We start from the raw sequence: 12,506 nt of genomic DNA, 5'->3' as shown, positions 1-12,506 counted from the left end.
TGTAGTAGTGGTACGTCAGGCACCATTTTTTTACACTGTGGCAAAAGCTTTAGGACTGTAGGGAACAACAGTGAATCTCCGTATATGAAAAAAAATACAGATTAGGTTTAATTATTGACATAAGGTTATCACTCAAATATTTTCCATAGTTTTTCTTGTTTTTTGATATGATTTAGTTGGCAGTGGGCTCCCCCTCCTCCTCTCCAAATTCTCTCCCCTACCCTATGTTCTCCTCTTTAGAATCATAATGTGTTAGAATCATAATGTGTTAGAATCATAATGTGTGTCCAACGTGAACTTTCCCAAGTCCATCATGCTCAGGAAATCAGAAGTGACAGTGATGGCCACAACCAGGGAGAGGGAGGAGGGGATGGCTGCAGAGCATAAGGAAAAATAAAGGCTGCTGCAGGTCTATCAGACTTTGTACGTTTCAAATGATCAAGTTCACTGGCCATTTTTCTAATTTCCTGTAGCGATACTTTCTTGAGATTTGCTATTCATGACATCAAATTCCCAAGATTCATTGCTACTTTTTCTTTGGTCTTCTTAGACAAGTGGGAATATCATCATCAAGTGCAAACTTCTGAGCTCTGCTTTTTACTTTTTCTTTGCTGATTGTGCTGGGCGGGGAAAGACGACAATGGTAATTTTTGAATCGCATCATTTGGGACATGGAAAATGGCAGAGAGTCCAGTATCTTACTATCGATATATAATAAACAGTTTCATTGGAGGTCCATCTTTGATCTGGAAGTAGAGATGCCATACTGTCTTGCATCCAAATATCTGGATATAATAGTCTACATTGCATGGTTACTATCAGTCCCCTTAAAAGAAAAGCCACATTATAAAATCATTAACAGGAAGAAAAATAGAAATTTACAATGCCATAAAGTGCAATGACATGCTTCTGGGTATGATAGTCTCCAATACACAGTCGCTATACATCCCCTTAAATGAAAACTCACAAACACAAAATCAACAGCAGGAAGAAACAAAAAGAAATTAAAAATGCCATGAAGTTAAATAACATGCTACTGAATGACTAATGTGTTGCTGAAGAAATGAAACAGAAAATCATGAATCTTCTTGAAGAAAATAATGCTGCTTGAAGAAACTGATGCATGGGTCAGTGAAGAATTTAAGGAAAAGGGAAATGTTTTGCAAAAATGAATTTTTTTAAAAAAAATCAAAATCCATGAAGTATAGTTTCAGCTGATATTTTTGGTGAAATGAGTCTCCTGTGGGCAACAAATAGATGTTTTGTTTGATTTTTTTTGACACACTCTACTTTTCTCTGATGTTTGATAGATTTGGTTAATCCATTTACATTCAGGGTTAAAATAAATGAGTGCTAATTTGGTCAGGTCATTTTCCTTATGTTCTTTCCTGTCCTGGTGCACAGCAGGTTCTTTCCTGTAGTGATCACACACAAAGTCAGACTGAATCTGCACCAAATTCTGTCATACACTTTGGGGACAGGCTAGACCAGGGAGCAGGGGGCAAGTCTCTCTCTTTAGCCAGTTCATTGTCTCTACTTTGTTGCTGAAGTGGATTCCTAAACACCTCTTGGTTGTATCCTAAAAATCGGGACTTATTTGACCCCCAGATCTTGAGCAAGGCTAGCAAAATCAGGATATGTTTTACCAGGCAATAGTCTCAGAACTAACATCGTGCACGAAATGGGAACTGACCAATCATGGCACAAGCTCCTTTTGACAGATAAGTCCTGAAAGGCTTCAAGGCTAAGCAACCATCAGCCCAAGATCACCCTCATCTTCCTCAATTCCCTGTGGGTTTCAGGGTACTCCCGAATGTTGGTTACAAGCTCAAGGATATTTCAAACATGGGAGAGATAGGAACTGAGAGATGCTTCTGATTTTTATCCTCTCATTTCTTGCAATATTCACTTCATTCATAATCACAGTGTTCAAAGCTTTACAGGTCTCTTTCAACCAAATGCTATTCCACCTTTATATTCCAGAGCCCGCAGAGCCTCTTCTGGACCTTGCGTAATGACAATGCCCCTCCTCCACAGGAAATAGCCAGGTCAAACTCATTGCCACTTTTCCTATAATCAAGAGACCGGAATGAATGGATGCTGCAGTTACAGAAAACGGGCAGAGTTTGCCTCAGATCTGACATATTACCCTTGCCTCAGGGCAGACACTTCAGGGACAGTAGAGAGGCAGAGCTTCACCAAGTCAGCAAAGCCCTGATGGAAATGGGTTTACCTATTGACAAATGCAAGCCTCACCTATGAAGGACTTGAGCTGAATCCATTGGGGTCTCAATTTCAGGACGGATTTTAAATCCTCCTGCATGCTCTCTTGTGTGCCTTTTGTCCCTGACTTCTCCCGTTTGGGTCTCTGCTTCTCCATTGCATGGGAGAAAGGGCTGAGGCAGAGTTTCTTGAATAAAGGCCTTTTACACTAGTTTTCTATACTCAACAGCTGTGTTTCCTCAATGGAAGTCAAATAATCTAAAAAGAGATGTTATACATTTAATTTTATTTTTGGATGCTTATACTTAATTATATCAATGTTTATAGATATTTAATTTCATCTATGCATTAATTGTATTTCAAATAATGTTGCACATGTATTTTTACCAAAAAATATACACAACATTATAAATTTAGATTAAAATACGTTTTGTCAATAATGGCAGATTTTTTATATTTAATAATATTATAACTTATTTTTAGATTTTCATATTTTACATTCAATTATGCATCCGTAGATTGAATTTAATAAATATACCTCCAGATCTTGGAATCATATTCATATGTGTTAATAATGTACATTGATACATTAAATAATATCATCATGTAAAATCGAATGTAACACTGTCAAAATCCATTTTACATATATTGATCTCTAGATTGTTTCAAACTCATATTTTTCATATTTTATGTATTTCTTATGATTAAGTATATGTTTAATCCAATAAATCATTTCAACCTTTCAATGGATATTGGGATTATGTTGACATTTATAGATATAGAATCATAAACTTGAATGTTAAATTCCTATCAATATTTGTATATAATGAATTATATTGATATATATGAAATTACATTATCACTACAAATGAAAATATTTTTCATAAAATAGGTATTTCATGTTTCTAATATATATGTGTCTTCAATATTAAACTGTAAATTTTGCAGAACAATTTGATCCATATCTGTATTAACAGGTTCTACAGTGTTGTACACTTTTGCATGCCAGAAACTGCAAATCATAAAAGAAAAAATTCATATAATTTTCCTGGTGGTTTTCTGAGCAGGACCCAGAAACCCACCTACCTGGTTCTGGCTATCTCTGGGTGTCTGACAAGCAGTTGTTTGGGAACCATAAACATCCTGAGGAGGCTGGAGCCTGTGACAAATGGGAATACTGACAGACAGGTGATGGGAAGTCACGTTTCTTTCAGCAGGGATTAAAGACACAAATGCCAGAAGACTGGCTCTGACTGATGGGGACAAACATGCTCAGAGAACATTCTGGAGGCTGTTCCTCCATGGGTAGATGCATGAAATCCCAAAAGCAAACAGAACCAAGACATGCGGGAGTCATTCTCCAAAGCCTGACATCTCTAACCTTTCCAGAATGGAAAGCTTCTGGGAAGTTAAGGAAAATTTCAGTAGCTTCTGGAAAGGTTCTGGAACATTCTGCTAAACTCAATAAGGTTCAGTAAAATTAAGAACAGTTCTGAGATATTTTGGAAGAAAGCTTCTGACCATTTCTGGAAAGTCCCAAAATGTTCTGGAAGGTTAGGAAAGGTTCTCGGAGCTTCTGGAAAATCCTACATGCTCATGAAAGATTGAGGACATGGAAAAGGATGGCCTAGCAGGCCTCTCCATCTTCCCATGTTTCCCCCCAAGGACCTCTGACCTTTCCAGAATGGGAAACTTCTGGGAAGTTAAGGAAAACTGTGGTAGGTTCTGGGAGGTTCTGGAAAGCTTTATTAGGTTCTATAATATTGATTGGTTCTGAGATGTTTTGGAAGATTCTAAAACATTCTGTAAAGTCCCAGAATGTTCTGAAAGGTTAAGAACTGTTACGGGAGGGGTCTGGAAAGTCCTGGAAAGTTCTGGATGTTTCAGTAACAATTGAGAAAAGAGTGGCCTCTCAAGCACATCAGCCCCCCAATGTGTCCCCCTGATTCCCTCATGCCCTCATGAGGTCGAAGACCTAAAAATGAGTGTTCCCTGTGGTGTTTGGGGGACATAAAATAAGAAGAAACCAGATCCATTCACCCATGCAAGGCACAACAGAGCATGAAGGTCACTGTCACTCACTGGATTGTGCATGATGCCAAGTTCTGCCAAAAGGTCACACAATAATCAGGTGTGGCAGCCATCACCCAAGCTGATCAAGTGTCTGCAATTGTTTCTGGACCTTTCTACGGCAGAGTCTTGGTCTGATGTGGTCATAACATTGGTCACAAGGAAGTCAGCGTGGAGGTTACCAGGAGGCTATGGACCCAGGGGGCAAATCAAGGTCACAGAAAGACAGGTAATCTTCCAGAATAGTCCAGAATACTCTTTTGGAATGTTCTGGAAAACAGAGATTTATTCAGAATGTTCTCAAAGACACAGACTGTGGAAGAATGTTTGGGAAAGGAAAGACTTTCCCAGAATAATCTGAGACAGACTTGTTCAGAATGTGTCAAAATGTGGAAGTTGGAGAATTTTTGAGAAAGTTCCACAAGGCTGAAAGACGTCCATGATAGATCCCTGTGGGTCCTTACTGACACATACATGGGGTCATACACATGGCCCACAACTGTCTCCATAGCACTATCCATGACTCTATGGCCAGAACTTTTCCCCTCCTCACAAGCCAAAGGAAGTGGGGATCTGTCTCTCAGGCTTGCTTGGCAATGGCCAACCAGGATGTTTGCAGATTACCCCAGCACCACGTGATGGGCAAGCATTGACGTCCAACCAGATATTTACAGAGGCTCAGTCACAGCCCACGTGATGAATGGGCACCGGTATAAAAGAGGGCAGCTGCCTCATCAGCCTGAGTCTCAACAACTGGTGATGAAGAAGATGATGACGACCAAGGCTGTGCTGCTCTTCCTCGCCCTCGTGCTGGCAGCAGTGCGGGCAGACGTGGACTCAGCAGAGGTGATCCCTGGCCCTGGTGCTGCTGGAGTGACCTTGCTTTCATATGGTTGATAGGCAGCTCTACAGTGGTCTTTGTGGACATTGCGTGGATTGACAGGGAGGAGGCAGGGCTGGCGGGCAGGAGGACAAAGGGACAAGTGCATTGGTTCCCCCACAGGTGACTGGCTCCTGGACCACCAAGGCTGTGGCCTCTGATGATCCATCCAAGACGAGCGAGGGCGGGCCTCTGCGACCCTACTTCCGGACGATTGAATGTGCTGGGGCCGGCTGCCAGACCATCACCCTGAGCTTCTACATCAAGTGGGCATGCTCCCTGGGCACGCTGGGAGATTGTGGGGGCGGGTCGGAGGTGCAGAAATTTCACCTGAAGGGCAGAGTGGTGAGAGGATCTGCCAAGGTTGCCATGTAAATGTGAGTGATAGATGTGTTGGAGGATGGTTTCTCCTGGTGGCCATAGCGATTACCAGAGTTGATGTGCCTGAGAGCAATTCCTGCACAGTTGCTTAAAAGTCTGGTGACTGACACCTCATCCCACATCCCACCCCCTGCAGGGAGGATGGCCGCTGTGTCCTGTACACTGTCGTGGGTGAGAAGGGGGCAGACGGAAACTACAGGAGCGAGTGTGAGTGACAGGGAACCCCAGGCTCAGGTTGGGTTCTGGGGTTAGGGTGGACCGCCACCCTGTAACCCTGCCCCCCAACCACTGGAATTGGTCACTCTTTGCATCTCTCACAGACTCTGGGGAGAACTACTACCGTTTCCTGGTGCAGAAGCCTGGCTTCATTGTCTTCTACAACCACAACGTGGATGTCAATGGGCATGAAACCCACATGACTGTGGCCCTGGGTGAGTTAGGCTCCCGCCTTATCTGCCTCTTCATAAAGCACGCTCACATATGCAAACCTATGATCTGCATATTCAGACCCCTTGTCTGCATATTCAGCCCCTCCATTAACATACTACTTTGCATGTCCATGGTTTTTCACTAGAAAACTACAAACCCTTGATTTGACAATTCTTTCCTCTCATTCAAACATGCACCCTACACACAAACTCACCTCTGTTTCCCTAATCCTAATATGCATATTCACAATCGTGTGTTTATAGCCTAGTCATTCATTTATATATTTATGATACTTGGTTTTCATATTCACGGCAAAGCATCTTCCGTGGTTTAATCCTCTATGGCTGAGAGGAGTCAGTGTTGGCAGGGCCTGGAAAGAGACCAAGAGGTCCCCAATACCATGTCATGGCTGAACTCTGATTTATGTGTTTCTCTTCCTGCACCCCTTGCAGCCCAGGGTGGCCAGCTAAGTCGTGCACAGACTCAGTCATATGGAGACGCCACTGACGCGAATGGAATATCCCGAGAAAACATCCAGGAAGTGGCATCACATGGTGAGCTGCCATGGCAATGCCCACATGGACAGTGTCAGGTGGGGTCAAGGGCAGGGCTGATGTGGCACACTTGTCTTCCCTGCAGACGCTTGCTAGCAGTGATTCCGTGGACAAATCCTGGTGAGTTGACACTGATGTGGGGCTGGGGCAGGTGGATCCAGACAGATGTGGGTGGAGCTACCCAAAGCAGTTGTGCACTTTGGATGCTGAGACATGTAAAATGAGCAGTGGGTGCTGACCAAAGCTGACAGAAATCCTTTTGAGAAATTCCATGAAGCTTTCTTAAAGCCTGCCAAAATGTTCTGGAAAAGGCTTCCCAGAAAGTTTTGCAATTCCTTTCCAAAACGTTCCAGAAATGCCTTCCAGAACTGACAGAAACTTTTTCTAGAATGTTCCAGAAATACCTTCTAGACTGTTCCAGAAGCTGTTTCTGCTGTGAATCACAGCTGCTATCAACATTTCCTTCTCTATTGAGGCACCTACTGCCAAAGGCTTTTGGAACCCAGGGCAAAAATCTTCCCCCTGATCTTCTGGTAATACCTGCTCTTGCATCCGTCTCTAATCTTTTCTTTCAATGCTTTGATGTTCCCACAGGTAATGGCAATCACAATATCCTGGCGACTGGGTGTCCCTTTCCTGTGTTCTGTGTTCCCCATGACCAATGTGAAGCAATAAACCTGTTCCCTGTGCAAATGTGTGTCCATGTCTCATATTCACTGGTGTGCCAGCCACTGTAGACATTTCTGTCTCTGCCATGGAGAAAGGAAGTAGGATAATCAGAAACAGAAAAACCTGGTGAGGAAGTGCTCCTTCTGGTGAAAGAAGCCAGAAATAATAATTTAAAAAAATTCCCACAGTCTCTCACGCACAAAGCCACCAGTGCATCCTTCTTTACCTCTTTGCCTTGATATTTCAAGATCCAGGGTCCCCAGCACCTGCTGGTAAATTCAGATCACCCAGAAAGCTCCAAATTTCATGCCTGTCTCTATGGACCCTCCAACCAAGTCAAATGACACATTCCTCATGCACTGCTGGAAGCTGTACCTCAGGTCATGGGCAGGTAGGCAGTGAGCTAGCATGGATGCAGAAAGCTAGGCTTCCCATTACATTCATCACATGTGGCTAGCAAATAGGATATGAGTCGCATTCAACTTAGAAATGCTTATCAGGAAAATCCCAGCACAACTCCTCCAAGGACAGAAAAAAGAAACTGTGGTACAGGACACTGCTCTCATCGTATGCCCAGTGAACAATCCAGGATGAAATCTCAGTAAGATAAAACTTGTCATGGTTCCCCTGGGGGACACAGTGTGCCATGGGCCTATGACCTACCAGGTAGGCAAAGCAGACAGAGATTCACAGGTGACCTCCCACACCAAACTCCAGTCACGGAGTGATCTTGTTGTCTTATGGTGGTCACCTGCATGGCCAGGCTGCTGATCATGTGCAGTTGCTCTCTCAGCTCACACTTACCTAAGTGACTGCCCTAACCTGTTATGACACCTGTGGATGAACCTGGTATTCTGGTGCACTGTGTGGTTCTTATCCCTGCTGGGAAGACACAGACATTAACTGAGAGGAAGTGCTCTTCCCCCTCCACCCTAACAGGAAGTAATAACTCAGGAAGTGTCCTTGACCCTACACCCTGACAGGAAGCACCATGTCTATCACTATATTAGGAAGTGTCCCCACACCACTGTCTCCAAACAAGATGTTTCCTGAACCAAATAGGAAGCATCTCTACCCTCGGTAACCCTACGACTAGTATTCTTGCTCTAAAAGGAAGTGTCTTCACCCTCTTCACCACCAGCTCAAGTGGTCATCCAGGGTCCGGCAGAATCTGTTGTCCCAATCAGCTTACACATATGCTGGTGGTTGTAATTGCTGAGTCAGTTCTATCTTCATTCCTGTCTTCCACACAAGCCAATGGCTCTTGCAGTCCAGCCCGATCCTGCCCACTGCACACTCAGATCCCACGCAAACCAGTGGGAGATACAGGCTAATCAGTCAGAGTGATCTGCAGTAATCCCAACAAGGCCCACCTCCTGCCCTGGTTCCTGTGCTTGCCAGTACATAGAACATCCTGTTCCAGTCTGTCCCACATCCCATTCAGTTCTCATACATATCAATGAACTTTGAAGCATAGTTAAACCCAATCAGCCCCACTATCCAGTCCAAAGACATTCCACTGGGTGCCACTCTGTCTGGCCATGCCTGTCCCAATTCTGATTCTAATACTTCCTCATTGGAGCATCAACCCAAGAGGGAAATGCCCACTGTTGCCCTACTGGCCCTACTCACACTTTGAAATGTTGCACTTTCAGGTAGTTATTGAGTTTAACTTGACAGCTTTTGTCTCCCGTGTCAGTATCTCCCTGCTGATGCTGCAGCACAGCTCAACAAGCCCAATCCCACTCTGTTTGTGCATGCTCCAGTAGGAACAGTCAATGCAGCCTGGCTTTCCCCTGATCCTGCTTAAGGAGTCCGACCTCAAATATAGCCCTATCCAGTCTAGCCTGCCCCTGTCACAGTTCTCATGCTCACCAGTGGGAATGGTGTTCTAGCATAGGCACCTCACACAGGCTCCTTACTGGGTTCAACCCTTCCTCCCTTGGCCTCACTTGTGCTGCTCGAGGGCTTCTGACAAGTCTGGCATGGCCCATCTCACCTCAGCATTTGCCAGTGGGTGCTGTGGCCTGCCTGGGTACAGCCCACTCCCAATTTCAGCTCATACTGGTATAAGCTACAGCCTGCCCAGCCTAGTTGTGCCCCAGTCCTAGCCTTCTCATGAACTGGAATGTGTTGCAACCCAATCCTGCTAAACCCACATTCCATTCTGGTGCTCAGATTCATCAGCAGGGGATATTAACTGGCCCGAACTAGTTCTACCACAAAGTTACTGGACTGCTCCATTTTATACTTTTGTGCTCACCTGTAGGGACTGTGTGTCCCCATAGAGGAGTTGCCCAAGCTCCTGCATCGGAACCTCTCATACACCAGTGGGTCCAACTGTCCTGTCCTACTTAGCCCACCTTCTGTCCCACAAAGAACAGTGGCCTTCCCCGACTGGCCTTTAAACCATTGCAGTTTTGACTGTTGGGTGTTACAGCCAAGCCCAACCTGTTACACCCCCTGACACAGCTCACACATGGCTCAATAGGGATAGAGACCTGGCCTAGCCCATCATATACCTACCCTGGTTTTAGGGAGCATCAGCGGTACAGGAGTCTAGCCCAGTCTGGTGCATCCCAGATCAAGTCAACACTTGTGATGAGGAATACTGCACCCATATCCAGATCAGATAGCAATCCCCACTCAGGCCTTTGCACTCACCAATGGGAACCACAAACCAGCCAAAGCATCTGCCTCTCTCCACAACCAGGCCTATTCAAAGCCACAGATTTCATGTGGCCCATCCTGCCCTACTCTGTTTTTGGATGCAAATGTGATTGCTGCAGCATGACTAGACTAGTCCCCATCCCTGTACCTGTGGATGATCACAGGTTCCATCATCACACTTAACTCAGCCCATCCCCACCCCAACTCTTGAGCTGACCAGTGGGACTTGTATTTCCACAGGGTTGGGCCCACTTATCCCCCACATAATCTAACCCCAGACCTGGTTGTCTCACATGCTGATTTGTGTCATGGCCGTGCCTAATGTGACCTGTCCCCTGTTCCGACGTTCAGCAGGTACTGAGATCTAACCTTGCTAGACAACTCTCCAGCCTTAACTTCCATGTGGAGCGTCATTGGTTGGTCAGCAATGTTTCATGCTAGCATGCCCTACTCAGGACTCCCATATTGGCAGGTGTATCAGTCTGACCCATATAGATCTTCCGGTTTCTCCCCTCCAAACCACCTTGTCTCAGATCCTCCACTTACTTGCAAATATAGCAGCCATTTGTTGGGAGTCTTTCAGAATTAATTCCTCACTTACATGTACTGTGGCCTTCTCCATGGATTTTCCTCGGCTGTAATTCAACTCCCCCAAGATCCCAGAGCTCACCACCAGGTGGCCAGTGGGCAAGCCCAGGATTTGCACACCATTTGGCAGTAGTGGCTGGGGCTAGGGCCACAAGCATTGAGTCCAACCTGACTCAGGTACCCCCAGCTGCTGCTGTACAGCTCTGAGTACCTAACTTAGCTACACCCAGCAGCCACCATGCAGCTAAGATCTCCATTCACCCAACCCCCGGGGTAGCACTCACCCTGCTACCTAGATGGTGGCCAATATTGTATTTGTCTTGCACAAATACTCAGTGTTAGGTTCGCAGACCACTAGGGCGATAAAAGTCTTGATTCATTGATGGAAAGAGGCCCTTTATTGGTGAAAGGGAAGTCCATTCTTGGGCCTTCCCCACATGCATTTGCGAGGCAGGGAGAAAGCGGGAGCCGTGGGGATGAAAAGGTGTTCAATGAAACATGCAGGAGTTTTTTATACTTCTCTTGAAGCAGAAGCTGGAGCAGGTTCCACTCTTGTCTTTTTTATGAGAGGATATGCTGGGCCTGTTGCAGTAGTCTACCAGCTAATGTCCTCACTTTGCATGTGCCAGGATCCCATATGGACACCTGTTCTAATCCCTGTGGCCCCACTTCCCATTCAGCTCCTTTCTTGTGTCCTGGGAAAGCAGCTGAAGATGGCCCAATGTCTTGGGACTCTGTACCTGCATGGGAGACCTTGACCAGACTGCTTCAACTAATATATTTGTAAATAAATAAATCAATCAACAGGCAGTAGTGGAAAACATTCTGTCAAGGTGAAGTCTTTCATTTTTTGCTTGCTTTAGAAATGTTTTATTTCATTTTTAAATATAAATAAAAGACTTGCTGGGTATGTTATTCTGGGCTGACAATTTTTCCCTTTTCGGATCTGAAATATGTCACTCTCTTCTCCAACTTTTAGGATTTCCTGTGAGAAGTCACCTCTGAGTTGGATTGGAATTTCTTTATAAGTTATCTGATGTTTCCCACATGCGTATTTTTTTTCCAAGCTTCCAATTGTTTGTTTTTCGTATCTTATTCCTTATATGGTAAAAAAAGTAAAGTTACAAATCACAACCTCAAGCATTAGTCTGTTTATTTTTTTTTGTTACTCATTCAAATAAATTAAGAAAGTAAAATTGTCACCCAAGTATAGATAACACTTATAAGCAGCACACAAAAACTTCAGCTTCACAGAGTAACACTCAACAATCTCCTTAAATGTAGTTTCAACCCTTATTTCAAGCTAAGAGCAGTAATTTGATACAATAAGTGAAACACAAAATTGGTATGTTCTGAACTACACATGGTTTTAGTCAAATACACTTTTCACAATGGACAAGTAGGTACAAATGTTATTAAAACACTACTTCAAATGCTAATCCTGCCATAGCTTTTTAAGCAATCCCATTCCTGCTACTCAATGTTATTATTTTTAGAAGCTTAAGCTGATCTGGGCAAATAAATCCTTCTAAATCTTAACAAACAGCATGTCATAAGCCATGAAAGTTTTTAAATAAAAAAAATCTTTCAATACAAAAGCACTTATATAAAACTTTGTTTTTCAAAAAAAAAAATTTATCTGGACAATGTTAAAAACAAATTATCTTTTAAGACAAAATTCTTACAAAACTACATTTTCCTATATTATCCTAAAACTAACACCTCTTAAACTACTATTGTCTAAAAACTTCAGATTACTTGAAGCACTATTTCGGGTATTACAGTCAAAGATGTCACTTAGGTTTCATATATTAAACAGCAACAATATTGCTTACAACGGCACAATTATAATTTACACATAAATATTACTTCATCTATGTAGTCCAAAGTCAGAAAGAACTGCATGATCTGCAAGGTATTTTAACTTATTAGTATAGTCATTAAAATGCAATAAGTAATTCAAGTATAGATATAAAGACAACAATTAAGGTCTCTAATATTCTAAAATTAAAGGCATAAAATAAATGCTAAAAACTTAATTT

At 43.5% G+C, this 12,506-nt stretch overlaps 1 long non-coding RNA gene across 1 annotated transcript; it reads right to left on the bottom strand.

The window, feature by feature from the left end:
- Nucleotides 1-389: 389 nt before the first annotated feature.
- Nucleotides 390-12,479, bottom strand: LOC121145681. Its single transcript, XR_005882066.1, has 3 exons — nucleotides 12,334-12,479; nucleotides 12,150-12,153; nucleotides 390-403 (listed from the first exon to the last, which is right to left on the bottom strand). It is a non-coding gene; the product is annotated as an uncharacterized LOC121145681 (long non-coding RNA).
- Nucleotides 12,480-12,506: the final 27 nt, after the last annotated feature.

This window comes from Ochotona curzoniae, unplaced genomic scaffold (assembly GCF_017591425.1).
Source record: "Ochotona curzoniae isolate NIBS_2020 unplaced genomic scaffold, NIBS_Ocur_1.0 scaffold_3835, whole genome shotgun sequence".
Taxonomy (NCBI): Eukaryota; Metazoa; Chordata; class Mammalia; order Lagomorpha; family Ochotonidae; genus Ochotona; species Ochotona curzoniae.
Note: the sequence above shows the minus strand (reverse complement) of the source record. Positions and strands in the feature narration are given on the sequence as shown.